Source organism: Pleurodeles waltl, chromosome 4_2 (genome assembly GCF_031143425.1).
Source record: "Pleurodeles waltl isolate 20211129_DDA chromosome 4_2, aPleWal1.hap1.20221129, whole genome shotgun sequence".
NCBI classification, from domain to species: Eukaryota; Metazoa; Chordata; class Amphibia; order Caudata; family Salamandridae; genus Pleurodeles; species Pleurodeles waltl.
The window spans coordinates 651,857,527-651,878,745 of NC_090443.1; positions in this window are offsets into that span (position 1 = coordinate 651,857,527).

The following is a 21,219-nucleotide window of genomic DNA, read 5'->3' on the forward strand; positions in this document are numbered from 1 at the left end:
GCGTGCCATCGCCAAGGACGTCCGGACCCTGCGGGTCCACCACAGACGGAGCACCCACTGCCGGAAAAGATGGGAGGACATTCACCATTGGAGCAAGAAGATGGCGGAGGCTCAGCTGGGGATGGCCTCCCAACGTGGGAGGGGTGCCCGTCGAAACATGACCCACCTGATGTCCCAGATCCTGGCGGTGGCCTACCCTGAGTTGGATGGGCGCTTGAGGGAATCACAGCAGACACAAGGGGGTGAGTACAACATCATTCAGCTGACTTTGCGCGCAGTGAAGGTGTATGGGTGGGGGAGGAGGGCTGTGGGTTTCCCTAGGCCAGGACGAGTTCCGTAGGCTAGGCCCCTCCGTAATGCAGGCCATGTGGCACCCCACCCCACCTCTGTAGAGTGCCAAGTACAGGTATACATGCCCCTGTGGCATCTATGTGTGCAGATGTCGACCATAGCCATGTAGGACATATCCCAGGAATTGCATCTGTAGAGCCCAACAGCGCGGCGTAGTGCAGGGGGCTGCTGTGTCTGTATTGTCCGCCAACGGTAGCGGTAAGCCATGCACTCAACCTGTCTTTCTTCTGTCGCCCCCCCTCCTTTTTGTGCTCTCCCTGTTCTTGTGTGCATCAGCATCATCAGGCGGAGGTACAGTGGCACTGGAGCACGAGGGAGCTGCATCCCACATGGCCATGGAGGGCCACACCATGGACTTGGAATACACCAGCGTGACGGAGGGCGAGGGGAGCTTCACGGCGGTCCCAGGATCAGCAACCAGCGACACGGACTCGTCCTCCGATGGGTGCTCCCTTGTGGTGGCGGCAAAATCTGTGCCCCCCACTTCTACAGATACAGCCGCCACCCCCCCTACCAGCACCGCCCTCCCAGCAGCCCCTCAACCTTCGCCCGTGCCCGCTCACCCAGGAGGGTGGGCATCACCTTCGCCCCAGGCACCTCAGCCCCTGCCCCTGTCACCTCTGCTGCCCTCAGTGAGGAGGTCATTGACCTCCTCTGGTCACTCACTGTTGGGCAGTCTACCATTTTGAATGCCATCCGCGGTGTAGAAAGGGAATTGCAGCACACAAATGCATTCCTGGAGGGCATTCATTCTGGTCAAGCTGCCCTTCATCGAACCATACAAACTCTGGCCTCAGCACTGATGGCAGCCATTGTCCCAGTCTCTAGCCTCCCCCCTCCAACTTCCTCCACCCAGACCCAATCCCCTGTACCCCAGCCTATCCCAAGCATACCATCAGACCAGCATGCACACACCTCAACACACAAGGGAAGCTCAGGCAAACATAAGCACCACACATCCCACAGGCACTCACGCAAGCATCACACACATGCAGACACACCAACATCCACTGCCTCCACTGTGTCCCCCTCCTCATCATCTCCCTCCTCCCTCCCAGTCTCGTCTACAGTCTCACCTGCATGCACTACCACTACAGCCACTACGTCCCGCACCAGCACTCCCACCAGCACATCCCGCTCATGTGCAGTCACCACCCCCACTCCCATTTACACGTCCCCTGTGTCCTCTCCCAGTGGGTCTGTGACGCCCCATCCCAAGATACACAAACGCAGGCACACACCCACCCAGCAGCCACCCACCTCACGACAGCCTCCAACGCATGCACCTTCACCCAAAGTCACCAAACGTACACCTCCTACAACCACTACCCCTTCCTCCACTCCCAAACCCCCTCCAGCTACCCATCCCAGTGTTCCTAAGAAACTTTTCCTGACCAAGCTTGACCTCTTTCCCACCCCCCCTCCAACTCATAGGTCCGGTACTAGCACCTCAGCCAAAAAGTCTCCGGGACCAGTGGTGCCTGTTGTTACAGGTATGTGGAGTGCACCGGGCACCAGGCCAGCCAGTGTGGCACGGAGCCACAGCACAGCCAGTCACCCCCCTGTGAAGCACCAGAAGTTGGACAGTGCCCTATGGGAGAGGGGGAAGACTCCAGCCAGCAAAGCCGCTCACAAGGGTCCTGGGGGGAGTGTCAACTCAGCTGTGACTCCTTCCAAGGTGGGGAAGGGGCAGAAGAAATCTCCAAAGTCTGGGAGGAGCAGCACTGCGGAGAAGACCGCCATCATCCCCGCTGCCCAGGAGGCCACCGCCAGCCCAATCATCACTGGCCAGGAGGCCACCGCTAGAGTCAGTGCCCAGAGGGCAGCCCGATCGTCACTGGCCAGGAGGCCACCGCCAGCCACAGCCCAGCTGCCCAGGAGTGCCCCAGCAGCCACAGCCCAGCTGCCCAATGAAGGACCGCCAGCCCCTGCCCAGCTGGGCAATGAAGGACCGCCATGGCAAGCTCCGCTGAACGGGGCAAGCACTGCTGAACAGGTCAGAAACTGCAAACTCAAGCACCGCTGAACAGGGCAAAGACCGCCATGGCAAGCACCGCTGAACAGGTCAAGCACCTCTGAACAGGTGAGAAACTGCAAACTCAAGCACCGCTGAACAGGGCAAAGACCGCCATGGCAAGCACCGCTGAACAGGGCAAGCACCGCTGATCAGGGCAAAGACCACCAACTCAAGCCCTGCTAGCCCATGTGCAGCAGGGGCAGTAACGCAACTGGGACCGTCACGGAGTGAGTGATGCACTCTGGGCACCAGTCCCCCTCCAGAACCAGTGGAGACATGCATCCACTCCGTCTGTCCTTAACAGGATGAAGCACTCTGGGCACCAGTCCCCCTCCAGAACCAGTGGAGACATGCATCCACTCCGTCTGCCCTTAACAGGATGAAGCACTCTGGGCACCAGTCCCCCTCCAGAACCAGTGGAGACATGCATCCACTCCGTCTTTCCTTAACAGGATGAAGCACTCTGGTCACCAGTCCCCCTCCAGAACCAGTGGAGACTGTTATCCACTTGAGAGACTGTGGCTTTTCACTCCCCAGGATGGTACAGTGGGCAAACCACCCACTGTAGAGACTTGAGAGACTGTGGCTTTGCACTCCCCAGGATGTAACAGTGGGCAAGCCACCCACTGTAGAGACTTGAGAGACTGTGGCTTTGCACTCCCCAGGATGGTACAGTGGGCAACCCACCCACTGTAGAGACTTGAGAGACTGTGGCTTTGCACTCCCCAGGATGGTACAATAGGCAACCCACCCACTGTAGAGACTTGAGAGACTGTGGCTTTGCACTCCCCAGGATGGTACAGTGGGCAACCCACCCACTGCAGAGGCTTGCGAGACTGTGGCTTTGCACTCCCCAGGATACATCAATGGGCATGGAGCCCCCTTGTGGATCTTGCGTGGTGCACTCATCCTGCTGAGGTGCCCCCCTTCCCTTCCCCCTGAGGTGCCTGTTGTATTTCTATCTGATGCCCCTGCAGTGTTCTCTCCGTTTTGATCAGGTATCTAGTGTGGGCCTCGCCCATGCATTTTGGGCCCAGTGGTCCACGGTCAATGAATGGTGCATTACCTGCGCTACTAATCGTGGTGTATATTTTGTTTAATGTGTATATATATATATATATATATATATATATATATATATATATATATGTATTTTTTTGGTTACTGTATTTTGATATATTACAATGGTTCCACTCATTTCGTTTTGTCTTTGCATTCTTCCGGGGGGGTTGGGTGTTGTTACTGTAATGTTTGGATATGCATTGGTGTGTGTGTTGTAGTGGGTGAGGGTGGGTGTGGGGGTGTTGCATGTGTGTGTCCCGGTCTTTTGCCTCTCCCTCCCCTATATCGTAGGTGCAGTACTCACCGTTGTCTTCGCCGCCGGCATTGATGATCCTCGTATAGGAGCAGGAAGACTAGTGCAGGAAGAATATGGAGTTCAGGCTCCATGGTGTCGCCGTTCCTCGTGGTGTGTGTAGAGGTGAGCGTTTTCCCTTTGAAATGGCTGTTTCTGCCGTGTTTTTATCCGCGGTGAATCCGCCCCAGGAAAAGGTGGCGGATTGGTAGGTTGTGATACTGTGGGCGGTACATTGTCTTCCGCCTGTCTGTCGGCGGTGACTGCCGCACTGTTTGTCTGTACCGCCGTGGTGGTCGGAGTGTTAAAGTGGCTGTCTTTGTTGGCGGTTTCCGCCAGAATCATAATTCCCATTTTTTTACCGCCGGCCTGTTGGCGGTCTTACGGCCGCTTGAACACCGTCCGCCAGGGTTGTAATGACCACCATACTGTTTGTTTTCAGTTTATTTGACATATTCACTGTTTTAATATGCTATGTAAGATATTGTTCACACAGTTGTAATGTAATCTCTTCCATTTGTATTCTTTATAATTACAGTAATATTTTTGTATGGTATCAACTCTGTAATCTATTTGAAATCAATCAATATGTTTGAACTTAAATGACGTGTATGTTTTTCAAGCACAGCAAGGTTACTTTTCTCTAGGTCTTGTACTTTTTGGGTAACATGATGGCTTTGTGAAAAAAACAATGTGGATAGGCATAAGGTCAGAATAAATGCTCTTGGACACCTTTACACATTCCTGTTCAAAATAGTGATTGGGCAACAAACAGCATAGCTCAAATCTGTTGACAACTATCAACTCACCAAGGTGGCATAATACATATATTTTTTTTTTTTAAATAAAAATGTTTGATCCATACCAGCAATGTTCAATAGGCTTCCATAATGTAAAATGTACTGAACGAGGTTACTGATCACTGACCAGCAATGTCCTATTACTAAAACAGGAATACAGCTAAACATTCAAAGCTTACAGGTCAAACCTTAAAACATATTTTAGAAAAAGAGAAACAGAAGGACCACTGTGCTAATGACAATAAAATTCTCTCAAAAGCAAGGCATGTGTAAATGTGATTTAAATATCCTGTCTCAGCTGCTAAGATGCCTGTAAAACACTACAACTGACTAAATAATGTGGCATATGATGGTCAATGGTGATTACCTTCTGTGCCGGGGAGAAACATAAATATAGCACTTCACCATGACAAAATATCTTGTAGCACAGTGTACCATAAGCATTTAAGTTTACACTAAGGTATATAGTTTACTTTGTCTGTGGGTGGGTGAAATTCCTAAAAGTGGGAAAATGATGATTGTAAAGCAAAATGTGCATTGCTAGTATCTCACATTCATGTTAGGGCACACTTTAGGTGAAAAATACCTTGAGAAATATCAGCAGTTCAAGAAAAAGTATGTCTTGTGGCAATATATTTTCTGTTTCTGCACAAATGAGTCCTTTGTTAGTAGAATATCTGGACAGTGTGAAATTTCAAGAGTTTTTGTAAAATGCTCAATTCTGAATCTACCCAAATTACATCAGCATAATTCATATTTATCCAATGCTTAGTTTTGCTGTTTTGTAATGGTCAAGTTTGAAATCCAATGCTTAAGGGACGAAAACAATAGATTTCATTTTTTCCTTGCTCTTTATGGCGCCCATTATGAGATTGCTGGTAAATTACGAATACTGCTGCGGTGACTGTCGCTGACATACCGTCACAGAGGCGAACATCCATCTGCTAGATTATGACACATACACACATAACCCACAGAAAACAGCCACAATCACAAATCCGCCAGACCCACTGAATGTGACAAACTGTCAGAACTACCACCCATACCATTACACCATCAATACTGCGCCCTCCAAATAATGACTCACGAATCACCACAGTGAACATTCAATGGCGGTATACCATTGCCAGTGAACACCGCCACGGTGGATATGGCCAACTAAACACAAAACAAAATAACTTTAGCCAGAACAAAAACCCACACCTAGCACAAATACACACACCCCACAAACTCATCAACAACACTATAAAACACACACCCACATCACCCACAGTCCTTTGCTAACATGACAAGGTGGCTACACTTCGCGATACTAATCCAAAAGAGAATTGCACACAATATCACACCTAACAATGTATCCCACATGCACCATATACCACACACCCCACCATATCACACATCACCCTCCTTAGAACCTACAAACACCGCACAATACCCATGTCTCCACAAAGGCACCCCTGTTTCACCAATGAGGATTTGCGGGACATGGTTGAGGAAAAGTCAGGGTAGGGCCACGTCTGTTTGGAGCACAGGTCCAGCAAATATCCATTGCCAGGAAGATGGAGCTATGGCAGAGGATCGTGGACAGGGTGAATGCCGTGGGACTACATCCACGCACAAAGGACAACATAAGGAAGAGCTAGAACGACCTACTGAGTAAAGTGAGTTCCATTGCAGTAAGGCACCAGCTCGCCATCCAGAGGACTGGCGATGGACCCCCACCTCCTCCCTCACAGCTCACAGCATGGGAGGAGCATGTTTTGGCAATCCTGCATCCTGAAGGACTCACTGGAGTAGCCGGAGGACTGGACACTGGTGAGTTAATATTTACTATATATCTCTCCCCAGGCCTGCATGCCATCTCGACCACTCACCCTGCCTCCCATCCCCCCAGGCCATCCCACACAGTGCACCACCCCAATTAACAAACCTAAATGACAAGCCCTGCATGCCATACCCACTGCATGCACATCCCTTCCAGCCCAGCATATGTACCCACCACCAATGCATGCACAGCATGGAGAACTAACAATCCCACAGTCCATCACCATACACAAACAAAGGTGACAGGGCATCAGCAACAATATAGGGGAAGCTAGTGATGTAGAAGATGTCACAGACATGTAGCATAAAAAACTACTTACATCCCCACAGGTACGCCAGCCAATCACAGCGGTGAGGAGGTGCCATGGCTACCCAGTCCCTCACCAGAAGATGCCCCTAGTGATGACAGCAACTCTGGAGCTCTGGATCTGGATGAACTCCCTGACACATCAGGGACAACTTGTCATTCAGCTACCCCAGCCCACACTCAGTCCACTACAGAGACTTTCCCCTCAGAATCCAACACCACAGCAGCCACCCAATGTCTCCAGACCTCTGTCCCCAGGACACATCAATCAGTAGTGTTCCCACTTGTGTATGGACCCCAGTCCACACTTCATAGGCAAGACAATGAGGGAAATGGGGTCAGTGGTAGTCGCCACACCATTCAGAGGACACAGGCACAGGAGGCCAGGGATGGTTGGAAGACAGCTCTGAGACAGCTCTGCACCAGGAGGATGGCATGCCCAGGGAGCCAACTCTCCAGGAGGCACTCACTAATGTCCTAGGGGCTTACTAACAATCCCAAGACAAGATGGCCCAGATCCTTACCGACATGCAGGAGATCAAGCGGCTGCAGGAGGAACACCATCAGGAGATCAGGAAGGATTTACAGGCCCTCAACACCACCATGATCTCCTTAGCAGGGCTACTGGCAGCCACGGCCAACATCATGAGGGAATGGACAGCACACCAGCGGGCCCCACCCACAATGCAGCCTGCTGACCAGCCCTCCATGTCCGCTGCAGCTAGTGGGTAAAAGGCCCTGCCACAAGACCTACAGGCCACAAGCACCCCTCTCCCGGCAGAAGGTGAACCACCCTGCAAACCTTCCCTGTGACCCAGACAGAAGCCAGAGACACTTGCCAAGACCAAGAACACCGCCAGGAAATAAGACCCTCCTGATTGTCCCATGGAAGAACAGGCCCAGGGAACCGACTTCCCAGGAGGCACTCACTAATGTCCTGGAGGCTTACCAAAAATCCCAGGACAAGATGGGTCAGGTGATCAACATCATGCAGGAGAATCAGCGGCTGCTGGGGAAACACCCCCAGGAGATCAAGCTAGAAGTGCAGGCCCTGAACACCACCATGGTCTCCATTGTAGGGGTTCTGGGTGATATGGCCAACATCATGAGGCACTACACAGCACACCAGCAGACCCCTTCCACTAGCCAGTGTACTGACCAGCCCTCCACATCTGCAGCAGCTAGTGGACAGGAGGCCCAGCCACACGTCCCACAGGCCACCAGCACCCGTGACCCTGCAGAAGGTGAACCATCCTGCAAACTGTCCCTGCGACCCAGACAGACACCTGAGACATTTGCCAAGACCAGTACCATCATCAGGAAATGAGCACCTCCTGAATGTCCCCCTTGTCTTCCACTGTGTCACATTGTCTACTTTGAACTGCCATTGCTCCCTTTCCTATGTCCCCAAGAAAACTGGCCCCGTGCTGCAAACAGACTGGCTCACTACTCTGGACCATTCCCAACCATGACCCCACTCAATTGCACTTTGCATTGTATACACATTTTTAATAAACACCCTTGGACACAACATGAGTAATTGTGCTTTATCTGAAGGTCTTTACAATGTATTGAACTGTAATGAACTGCATGGCCCTGTGTAAATGTCCAGTAATATGTTGATCTATCCTACAAATGTGTCTCAGCAGTCTGTACGCATCACAGCATTACACAGTTGTAACCACAGCAATATCTGCAATAAGGGAAGGCATAGGTGACAGTCTGGTGGGGTGCAAAGGTAATGACTAGCATTATGCTACAGCCACACAGCACAACACTGAAATGGAGAAATGTTTAGTTCAATAGTCTTATCTGAGTGTCATTGGAAGTGCTGCTGGATCATATGTGTCCTGTTCTCCACATCTTCCTTCTCTTCCTCCTCCTCACTGTCCTCTGTTGCCACAGCTGCATTGTCACCCCCTCCTCCTGCAGATGGGGCACATGCTGTCTGAGGGCCAAATTGTGCAACATGCAGCACACAACAACAATCCTGCAGACCTTCTCAGGGGAGTAGCATAGGGATCCACCTATCAGATGGAGGCACCTGAACCTAGCCTTCAGGAACCTGAAGGTCCTTTCAAAAATCCTCCTGGTATGCCCATGAGCATCATTGTACCTATTCTCAGCCCCTGTTCTCAGATTCCTAACAGGGGTCATGAGCCAGGACAGGTTTGGGTAGCAGGAATGACCTGCAAGAAATGAGGGACACACATTAGCCCTGCACAATGGCATGGGGTATGACTCTTGAAAGTATACCCTGACATACAATGGGTGGGGACTCAGGCTCACCTACAAACCACACTCTGTACCTCTGTAGTTGTTCCATCAGCTGTGGGACACTGCTATTCCTCAGGACAAAGGCATCATGCACCGACCCAAGATACTTGGCAGTGACATGGGAGACGTACTGGTCAGCAATGCACACCATCTGGACATTGAGTGAGGGGAAACTCTTCCTATTCCTGTACACTTGTTCATTGGCCGTGAGGGGTAACAATGGCAATATGGGTCCCGTCCCATTGCATAGAATCCAGCTTTCACAGTGGGTAAATCATCTACCTGGGGGAATGCAATGTAGCTGCATGTGTTTGAGCAAGGCTGCCAAAACCCTTGCAAGCACAATAGAGAACATTGGCTGTGACATTCCTGCAGCCAAACCCACTGTCACCTGGAAATAGCCAGTTGCCAGGAAATGGAGCACTGAGAGTACCTGCACAAGAGGGGGTATTACTGTGGTGCAACGGATAGCAGGTAGCAGATGAGGCTCCAATTGTGCACACTGCTCGGTGATTGTGGCCCTATCCAGACGACAGGTGATATGATGTGCCTGTCCTACAGTGTAGCCAAGTCCACAAGGGGTCTGTACACGGGTGCTTGCCTTCTCCTCCTATTCCTCAACAGTGGTTGGTACCTAAGGGACCCAAAAGTAAGAAAGGAATGACAACAGGCACCATGAACACACTACAGCAGTGTACACAGAGCATGCTTGTATGTTGGACACTGGAATTGTCTAGGTGAGTACATTCGACTACAATGATGCACTTATTAATCTGTACATGTGTACTAGCATTAGAAAATGGTAACTGCCTGTCCTGTATGCAGAGACAGGTGGACGTGACCTCGCTCCGCTGGTGTTCGCGTCATAGTGGGAGGCGGTCTGTACCACCGTGCAATTCCTCACTGGCTAAAATGGCCCACCATGGAGTGTGACAGAGTTTACCGCCGTGGACGTGACCGCCATTTTATTTCTTCCACTTCACTTGATTCCTGACTTTCCACAGGACGACATCTCTACTGTGTGTGCTGCTGCGACCTGTGTCTGGAACCTACCATGGCACATGCAACAGGGGAAAGGGCCCCAGCCTATGTGTCAGAGTTGGAGAGGCTAATGGATGGGGTCCTACCCCTGTTGGGGCAGTTGTATGGGCCTCCAGACCAAAAGGTGGGTACACCAGGGCTACGTTGCATATGACATGGCTGTATGGAGATCTGTGTGTGTGTGCTGGCAGTGTGTCATTTGGGGGGTATGACTGGTGGCACTGTTAATGCAGGGGTATGGGTCATGTGTGTGCCTGATGAGGGGCTAATGCAGTTTGTAGGCCATATGTGTGACATGCTGGATTATCTGGTTCATGGTGTCCCACTGTTTGTGTTTCCTCTGCAGGTCAGTGCCCATCAGAGGAAGGGGTTGTGACGTGCCATCGCCAAGGACGTGCAGACCCTGGGTCTACAGCAGGTGAAGCACCCACTGTAGGAAACAGTAGGAGGACCTGAGCCGCTATGCCCGAAAGACCGCAGAGGCCCAGCTGGAGACGGCCTCCCAACAAGGGAGGGGTTCCCGTCGGAACCAACCCCCCTGATGGCCCACATACTGGTGGTGGCCTACCCAAAGCTGGATGGGCACTTGATGGCATAACAGTAGCCACAAGGGGGTGAGTACAGTATGTTTGAGAACCGTCTCTTGCCTGGCATGGGGTTTGGGTGCAGGGTACTAGTCAGTGGATGCACCAATATGCCAGTTTAGACATTGCTGCGTGGTCCAACTTAGGTTAATAGGGTAAAATGCATGTTTTTGATAGCTAGGTAGCTGTCTTTCCATTGCAGACACAGCTTAGTTGGTCCCAGTGGATGTGTAGCTGGCAGGGTTTGGCTCCTACCTGCTGCGGTACTTACCCAATAGTGTGGTCCATACTGCCCAATCTCAGTCTCAGTGTGTGACAGTGATGTGTATGCCATCTGTGCTGTTGGTACTGTGATTGACCCTGTGCTCCCTTTCTTTCTCCCCCTCTCTCTCCCTTTGTCATCCTGTCCATGTGTGCATTAGCATCATCTGGTGAGGGAGCAGGGGCACCAGCGAGTGAAGGAGCTGTAGCCCATGGGACCGAGGAGGCAGAGTCCACCGATGCAGAGGGGACCAGTGGGATGGAGGGTGAGGAGAGCACCACGGCGGGGCAGAAGCTGATACCACTGACTGTGATTCCTTCTCCAATGGGAGCTCCCTGGTGGTGGCCGACACCCCTGGGACCACCCAGCTACAGTTTCTTCTGTCACCCCTGTACCAGCACTGCCTTCTCAATAGCACCCCCACTGAGTTGCCCGTGCCCTCTCACCCAGAAGGGTGGGCATCTCCTTTGCCCCAGGCACCTCAGGCCCTGTCCCAGTCAGCCCTGCTGCCCTCAGTGAGGAGGCTATTGACCTCCTGAGATCCATCCCTGTAGGACAGTAAACCATGGTGAATGCCATCCAGCGGCTGCCATCCCAGATGCAGCAATGCAGTGCCTTCCTGGAGGGCATTCACAGTGGCTCGGTGGCTCTACAGAGATAGTTTCAGGCTCTGGCATCTTCACTGACGGCAGTCAGTGTTCCTGTTTCTTCTGTTCCCCCTCCAATTACCACTTCCCAGTCCCAGTCTCCTCACCCCAACCCATCCTATGCACACATTCAGGCAAGCATGCACACTAACCCTCACAAAAGACTCACAAAGGCAGCACACTTCACAAGCACTCACACAACCAACACACAGATGCACACACAACATCATCCACTGACTCCACTTTCTCCCCCTCCTCATCCTCCCTCACAGCAACATCCACATTCACACCTGCATGCACTGCATCAATAGTCCCTGAACCTGCCACCTTCACAGCCTTGCCCACAGTGACTTCAACAGCAGACCCGCAGACTTGCACCCCACACAACACGTGCGCAGTCACCACAACCAACATCACCACCTCATGCATTACACCCAGCTCACTTGCAGACACCAACACAACATCCATCCACACATCCTGTTTGTCCTCGCCCACCCTATCTGTCCCCTCCAAAGACACCCAAATGCTTACACTCAGACCCCCAACAGCCATCCATCTCACACATGCACACTGTCCATGCACCTGCACCCAAGTCCAGCACACCTCCTCCTCCTACAACCAGTCCCTCTACCTCCACTCCCATCCCTCCTCCCATGTTCCGCCCCATTGGCCCTAAGAAGCTTTTTCTTTCCCACCTTGACCTCTTCCCTCTGCCTCTCCCATCCTGCCCATTAGAGGAAGGTCTCATCCCCCCCAGCCCAGTACCTGAAGCACCCAGTCTGACACTGTTTCACCCCCAAATTCGCCAGGTGCCACTAAGGGGCATATATTGTACAACACCGACCCCCCACCCCAAGGACACTCCTCGCCCCCAAAACAGAGGGCTAAAGTGCCGCCCCCTCCCAAACAGACAACCAAGATCATGGAGCCACCTCCAAAACCTAGATTCAAGGAGACCACTCCCAAGACAAAGGCCATGGAGATCCCTCCCAAGACAAAGGCCAAGGAGACCACTCCCAAGACCAAGGCCAAGAAGGCCAGTCACAAAACTGAGGCCAAGGAGCCCCTTCCTGAACCAGAAGCCAAGGAGCCCCCTCCATAACCAAAAGGCAAGTAGCCCCCTCCAGAACCAGTGGACAAGGAGCCTGCTCCATCACCAGAGGGCAAACCCCACCTCTAGAACCAGTGGGCAAGAAGCCCCTCCATAACCAGCAGGCAAGGATCCCCCTCCAGAACCAGTGGGCAAGGAGCCTCCTCCAGACCCAGTGGGCAAGGAGCCCTCTGCCAGTGATAAGCCCCCCACCCAACTCCCGCCCCCTGAGGTGCCTGCCCATTTCCAATATGCTGCCCCTGAACAGTGAAGTCGCAGTGTTGTAAGGAGTCAGGTTGGGACTTGGACTTTGCCCTGTGGGCATTAGAAACTTTAAACTGGCCTTTGGGCCTGCATGAAATATGTAGTTGTGTATGTTTTTGGATGAAGCCAACTCCACACTAAGCAAGGCTTTCAACTGTCTTGGCCACAGGGCCTGGACTGCGACCAGGCCCTGAGGACAATCCCCTATGCGCACCCAAACTTGCAACGTGCAAGGTCTTTGCCCATGAGTGACAGGAGTTGCCCACAAGGCCTGACCTTCATCCAGACCCTGGGCCAACCTCACTAAGCACCCAACCCCACACTGCACATGACCCTTTGGCCATGCCCAGTGGGAGTTGATTGCAGCCCGTCTCTCTGGGTGTGAGAATAGATGTAAGAGCATGTACCTCAGGATGAGAGAAGCTGCGAGAGTCTCTGGGTATGAGAGGTCATGCATCAGTGTCTTAGTGGGTGAATCAGTGTCTGGTCAGCTCAGTGAGTGGATGCATGAGGGTGTCAGTGGAACTGTGAGTGGGTGCAAGAGTCTGAGTGGGTGTGTGAGTAGGTGCATGAGTGTCTAAGTGGGTCTGTGAGTGGATGCATGAAGGTATGAGTGGGCTATGAGTGGGTGCACGAGGGTTTGAGTGGGCCTGTGAGTGGGTGCATGAGTGTCTGAGTGGGTCTGTGAGTGGCTGCATAAGGGTCTAAGTGTATGTGTGTGTGTGAGGGGGAGAAACAGATTAAAAGAGAGAGAGAAATGGAGTGAGAGGGAGAGAGATAGAAAGTGTTTTAGGTTTTGATGGATGATATATTTAGAATTAGATATTTCTCCACAAATTGAAAACAAAAATGTATTTGTCAATTAAAAAGAGTAAGATCACCTTTTAGTATGAGCCTTAAGCATTTGCTCGTGAAAAGAAAAGGTGGTAAATGACCAGGGATACACCTGGACTAAAACCCTAATTTTTCAGTGTAAAGGTCCCAAACCTTCAACCTTGAGCTGTTCACTTTTTTTTACTCTTTTTTCTTCCCTTGTACAGGAACCCTGTGACAGCGGGTGCGCCCCTAGGTCTCCCCTCAGTCCCACACCTTTTATTTTTTAAAAAATTGTTGCCCTTTACGGGCTATCTTGGACCACAGTGGGGAGCTTCAAGGCTTCCCCCCAGTCATGGCCCATTGCTCCTTCAAGTGGGTAGATCCTTTTAACAGCAGCTCCCTGCTTGCTAGAGCAATCTTTTCATCTGTATTCCCTGCACGAATATCTGCATGTAGGGAAGACAGATAAAAACTGTTCTTTCTGACAACGGGACATGTTTAACAGGTCCCGCTTTCAAAAAATGGAGTTTGCTGTGATTTGGCTGCAGCTGTAAAGGCTGCTGCCAAGCTAAAGCAAACCGCTGTGTCCCAGGGGTTGGCATCCTGGGACATAGGAGGAGCTATCCCTATGGGATGATGGTCCCAAGGGCCATCAGTGGCTCCTCAAGGGGATTCCATGCAGCCCACCTCCTAGGAACAATTCCCCGGAGAGGTGGTGGTCCCTGGGGCTGGGGGGTCCAAAACAGAACACCTACCATCATTTTTAATATAGCCCCAGGGAGGTGGTTGTCCCTGGGGTTTCGGGGGGCTGCCTAGTGCCCCTGCATATTAATCAGTTAAAGCCTAGGGAGGTGGTGGTTCCCACTGCGGGGGGCTTCATGGCCCCCCTGCATATAATTTGAATATAGCCCCAGGAAGATGGTTGTCCCCTGGGCTGCGGGGGCGTGCAGCCACCTCTGTAATCTTGCTTAAAGCCCCAAGGAGGTTGTGGTCCCCGGGGCTGAGGAAGAGGTCAACGGCCTCCCACACAAATAAAACTATGAGCCTCAGGGAGGTTGTGGTCCCTGGAGCACGGGGATACCGCGTGGCACCTGTACATACTTTCTGCATCCTCCCAGGGAGGTGGCATTCCTGTGGCTATGGGGGTTCAAGAGATCCCCCCATTAGAAATAAACAATGCCCCCGGGACTTGGCCCATCTGGGGGATAAAAAAAAAAAAAAGCACAGGAGCCTGTGCTTCAATTTAAAAAAAAAATTACAACGGATCCATGGATCCTCCCTGACCCCCACCGTAAATTAATTAAAAAAACGTTTTTTAGGCCTGACGGGGTCCCCCTGGAACCCATCCACCAGAGTTAAGTGACTCTACTGTGGCCCCTTTACTTCATTTTTAACCTTTTGGGTGGAACTAGGCTGAAGCTGAGTCCCAACATAGCTGACAACACTTCCTTGTGGAACTGTTGACAGGCAATCAGATCTCAGCACGAGATCGGGAGGGGTTGCAAATCATTCACGCCCATATAAATACAACTTAAAATTTACTTTAATTTCTCTAAAACTACTGAACGGATTTACACCAAATCACAAAGAGCCTCTTTTTGGACCAAGAGCTACCTTTCTGCCAAATTTGGTGGATTCAGCGCTGTCACTCTTCAAATCCCTATGAAAAAATGAATGGGAAAATGTGTTGCAAGACCCCCCTTTTATTGTCCCCCATTGATGGATCAACCCAAAACATTCCCGACAGCACCTGATGAGACATTTGGAGATTTTTTTGAAAATTAAGATTCATCAAATTGCACCAAAGTTATCAGCAAAACAAAAAAGCTATTTCTATAGAAACTAGGTCCTAACTATAACTACCTACTGGCAACAGCAACTACTTTATGTGTATCTACTTATATATATCTATATCTTTATCCATATATCTAGATCGATCTATGTATCTCTCTCTCTCTCTCTCTCTCTCTCTATATATAAATATATATATTTATTTACTTTTTCACTGAAAAAAACAAAGGTTACATGGACATTATAGTTAGGAAATAGAATTTGAAATAACATAGAAATTTACTGAATCAAACAAAGGTTATAGGGACAATATGGTTAAGCTCACATTTTAAATTTACACCATAGAAATTCACCTGTTAGAGTCATCTCAAAGTAATTATATCTCATGCCCTACTAAAGAAAAAACTGTCTATGGCAGTGTCACAAGTCACGGATACCTTAGGGCATGCGTTATAGTTACTTGAAAGAACTCTAACTATAACTGCTGAATTTCTTTGTTTTTTCACAAGTAACTTCAAAACCTAACTGTAACGTCCCTGTAACGTATGTTTTTTTCAGTACATTTCTAAGTTTTTAAAATTCTGTTAACATCCCTGTAACCTTTGTGTTTTTCAGTGACTATTTATCTATTTATATTTAAGACCATGGTGGTCATTATGACTTTGGCGGCCTTCCTTGAAGACTGCCAAAGCCGGGGGTGCCAGAAGACTGCTAGTGCTGGGGATCTTTTGCCCACCATATTACAGGTACTGCTGGATTTCCGCCACACTTTGGGTGGAAATCCAGCAGTAGTTGTGCTGGCAGGTGGAGGCGCATGGGCAGTTCCACCACCGGCTCCGCCCCGCCAGAAGGACACCACCTGCCATATTATGTACAATAATTTGGCGTAATGGTGTCCTGATGGCGGTGCGCTGCCGGAGTTGGAAGCGCCCCTTCCCATTCCCTGCTGGAGGACCTTTTCCCCAGACCAGTTAAGTTGATCATCAGAAAGGGGACGGGGGTGGGAGGGTGGTTGGTGTTGTGTGTGAGTGGGTGTGTGTGTGCCTTTTTGGATGGGTGTATGCGTCTATGTATCGGTGTGTCTATGCGTGTTTGGATGGGTGTATATGCGTGTTTGTGTGGGTGTGTCTATGCATGTTTAGATGGGTGTGTGCATGCATGGTTGAATGTGTGTATGAGTGCTGAGGTGAATGCGACTATGGATGCCTGTGAGTGAATGTGTGTTTGTAAGTGTAGGTGAATGAGTGTATGTGTGGTGCGTGTGGGTGTTTGTGTGTGTGCATGTATTTGGGGGGTAGGGTGAAGGACGTGCTGTACCTGGAGGGGGGTTTGTGCTTGCTGGGGTGTGGGGAAGTCAGCTACCGGTGACAGGGAAGAAAATATACAGCAAAAATGTAAGACAAAAAGGCAAAAAGGTTGGGGGATGACCACCGTAAGGCTGGCAGGTCTAAATTGTGCCCACCCTCAGCTGAAGCTGGGGAGAGCTTCCCAATCTCTAGAGTGTCCTCATCACTAACACCTGGATAGACCATCAGCATTGGTGAAGACTGCCACAGATATGTGTTCCACCCTGAACTCCATACCCTGTAGGGAAATGGACCACCTCAGCAATTTTGGATTCTAGCTTTTCATTTGCATGAGCCACCTGAGTGGCCTGTGGTCAGTCTGAATCAGGAAGTGAGTGACACACAGGTATGGCCTGAACTTCTTCAGTGCTCAAACCACAGCAAAATCTTATCTTTCTATAGCACTCTATCTCTGTTCCCTGGTGAGTAACCTCCCGGAGTTGACAGCTACAGGTTGGTCCAGGCCTTCTTCTTTTGGCTATGATAAAACTGCCCCTATGCCATGGTCTGAGGCATCCATTTGAACAATAAGGTCCTTGGAGAATTCAGGGGCTTTGAGCACAAGGGCTATGCAAAAGGCTTGCTTCAGGGAGTCAAATGTTGTCTGGCATGCCTCTGTCCAAATAACATTTCTGGGCTGCTTCTTTGATGTCAGCTCTGCCAAGGGGGCAACAATGGTGTCATATCCCTTAACAAACCTGTAGTATCCAGTGAGGATTTCATAGGAGGTAAAATGCTTCTACCTCTGTCTGGGATTTTGGGGACTCACAGGCCATGAAAGTCTTTATCTTGACCTGGAGGGGCTGCACCTTACCCCTGCCCACCAGGTATCCCAAGTACACCACAGACCTTGCCCTCTCTGGTACTTACTGGCCTTTATAATTAGGCCTGCTTGTTGCAGAGCCTGAAGCATGTCCTGGAGGAAAAATAGGTTGTCCTCACAGCTTCCGCTGAAGACAGCTATGGCATTGAGATGGTCAGCTGAAAACTGAAGGGAAAACCCTAGGGGTGGCTAGTGTAGTGATGGGGTTGGAGTTTGTCACAGTTACGGAGGAAAGTTTAGTGGGGTTACTCTAGTTTCTCTGGGTGACATTGAGGTGATTCCTAAGATCCTTTTTCATGCAAATACTACAAAGTATTGGCAATGGATCAGATCTATGTGCATGGTATTGAGGTTCTGAAGGATACAGGTGCCAGCATGCCTATGGTAAGGATTCAACTGGTTTTCCCAGAGCAGGTGATTCTCAACACAATCCACCAATTTGTGGTGGCTGACAACAGAGATGGTCAATATCCTGCAGTCCTTGTTCCAAATGAGTGTGGAAGTGTGGGGGGGGGGGGGTGGGGGGCTCAGGACTTCTGAAGATTGCTGTGAGCCCTGCCAAGCCTGTGAACAGTTTGCTGGGTAATGACCTTGAGCACACTATTTGGAAGGAAGTAGAGTTTAAGGTTCATATGTACATGTTGGGGTTACCTGATTGGAACTGTGCTGCAACAAGGTCCAGACCAGTCTGGGTTAGGAGACCCTACTGGGAGACTAAGCTCCCACAAGAATAGCTCTATAGGTCACTGAGACACACAAGCCCCTCAACCACTTAATGGTGTTGATCCTTCAAGGAAAGGGTGGAGAAGAAACACTGCAAGCTATTAAAGACAGGAGGGCAGCAAAAACTGATTGAGGCTGAATCAAAGAAGCTGAAGGAGAAGTACAAGCAATAGTATGTAGATGAAAACAGAGCAGTTAATAGAATGAGAAGAGTTTACAAACAGGTGTAAACCGATAACCTTGCCAGCCAAGCAGAGGAGTCAGTCATAGAGAACAGAGGAAGGTCTTCAAGATTACAAGGATAATCAGTGGTAAATTTAGTTTAACATACACACCCCTAAAATAGACAAGCAGAGAAAGAGCGGGAATCACACTGAGCAGAGCACTTTAAAGAGGTCTGGAACAGACCAGTACCAACAAGTGAAGTGGGCATCTGAGAGATAGAGACCAATTTGGATGCGATCACCTCCCCAGCACAGAAAGAAGAAATCACCACTGCCAACTGATATCTCAAGAATGAAAAAGCTCTGAATAAGTAAACCTGAATGCAGAAATGTTCAAAGAGACCTTGAAAGATCAGCCAAGATTCATTCTATGATTACTGTTTACATTGGTTTTGGAAGGAAAGAAAGCACCAGATGAATGGAACCAAAGAGTCATGGTCAAGATTCCAAAGACGGAAGCACTAAGCAACTGTAACAACTGGTGTAGTATCACCTTTTTTTCAATTCTGAATAAAGTTTCACCCACAGTTAGCACAAATACACCTATTAGAATATTGATAGCTATGCCCCTGCTCAGCATTCCTAAATTACCAATGTTCTTGGTACTGATGATTCCAATTGCAACAATCCTGCATTACAGTACTCTTATTATGCCATTAGACTTAGGCCCTCATTATGAACTCGGCGGGATTTCCTGCCAAATTCTGAGCTGGCGGTCTAAACACAGACTGCCAATCCGTTGAGGACCCCGCCGGCCCAATAAACACCATTCCACTGGGCCGGTGGGTGGAAACAGTGTCAGCAATGTAGCAGTACGGCAGGTTCAGCAGCACCCGTCGCGCATATCACTGCAGTGACATGCGCTTAGGGACTGTGCACTGGGGCCCCTGGGCACCCATTCTGCCAGCCTTTTCCTGGTTGGGGGAAACCACCAGGGAAAGGCTCAGGGAACACAGGTTCTTTATCCGGCGGGCAGCGCTGCCCTGCCCGATAACGAACTCCGCCATTGTCAGGCTGCCTGTTGGCAGTAGCCTGGCGGTGGCAGAGTTCCACCTGTGGTGGTCTCCATATGAACATTATATGGCAGTCGAGACCACCATGCCGGTGGTGGTAATTGGCGGTCTGGCCACCTGTGTTCATAATAACCACCTTAATCTGGGTATTGGTAATGGCTTTGCTATTGATAGTGAGCCTTGCCACTATGGACTCAAGTTGATCAAATTGAGCAGCATCCATATATATTTCTGTTTAAAAAACTGATTCAAGTGTAGCCTGGAACAGTGCAAAGCTTTTATTGGTTCTAATTAATGTAGTGTTTTGCTGTTGGAGCATCCACATGCCACCGTACAAACCTTTTCAACCATTTTATTGTAATTTAGTGCCAAAAAGTAGTGGTGTCAAATTACAAAAGAAGGGTTTAGCTTGCTTATGGAAACATAAGCTCTGAGTGTGGGTGAAGCTCTTTAACGTTCTAACGCTCTCATTACAAGTTACCCAGAAATACCAACGGTAGAGGAAAATATTGTAAGCACCTGCATGGGCAAGTACTTTCTTTATTTGTAGCAAAGGAAAACACATTTTATGCAACTTACAATGATGGCGAACATGCTCTTGGTCAGTGTGTCTCTCTGATAAGTGAGGTTAAGGAAGAACTGTCTAAACTCAAATCTATCACCTGTGGTGACATTGCATACTTCCATGAAAACTCAGAGTATGAAGCAAGAGCAGCACATCAAGAGCTTGAAGATTTTTCATGAGGGCCTCCCTCCAAATGTAACCACGGACTGTGTAACTACTTCTTGGTTGTACTTAAAAGTGACTTAATCAATCATGGCAAAATGATATCATCTACAGAGAGAAATGGACAATCTATCAGCTATTTTCAGATAAAGCCGCAGATGATCACATGGATCAGTCCATATTCATCAGTTATTAGTTACAGTAACTGTCAGTCAACATTTATGGAGTTTTTCTTCTTAGATGTATGAGCTTGTATATAGAGTGTGAATATCACAGGACAGAGTGGTTATTGTCCACAGATGCTAGACCTTATTATGGCATGCTGAACAAATCACCCACCAGCTTGGTTCACAGCACCAATAGAGCAGCTCTGTCCAACAACTATCAACATTTGAAGTGAAAACTATTACTATACTATATATAACTGTTGACTCTGTTGCTACATCCATTACACTTTGGACCCCACAGGCAAGCAGTTAGTGAGTATCACCGAAGAAGGACCATGACGAGACTACAGGTACTTGCTGGAAGCACATGTAGAACAGCTTATTGGTGAGAACCACAGCTCAGCACAGTTCAGCCGTGGGTAGGCTGATGGATGTTTTGGTGGTATCCCATAATGCTATCCTGCATCAGGTCTCAGTTTCTGTGCAAGTGGCAGTGTGGCCTGGCACGGAGGAGTCAGTGTGCTAGCTCTCAGACTCTGATTCGTTGCCAAGCAACTGCATGCATTTAGCAAACTGTCACAAATGTTGAGAGTTTTGTAGTGGCAGGCTGAGGGGATTGATTTGTGTGATAGCTGGACCAGCTCTTTTTACAGTTTACTTATGTGTAGGCTTTCAATAACTTCAAGGGCCACTGATTTTAATTACTACCATAGGTTTTTGATGCTTGTAGCCACTGACCTTCAAGAATGATTGGGACAATGATGAGCAACA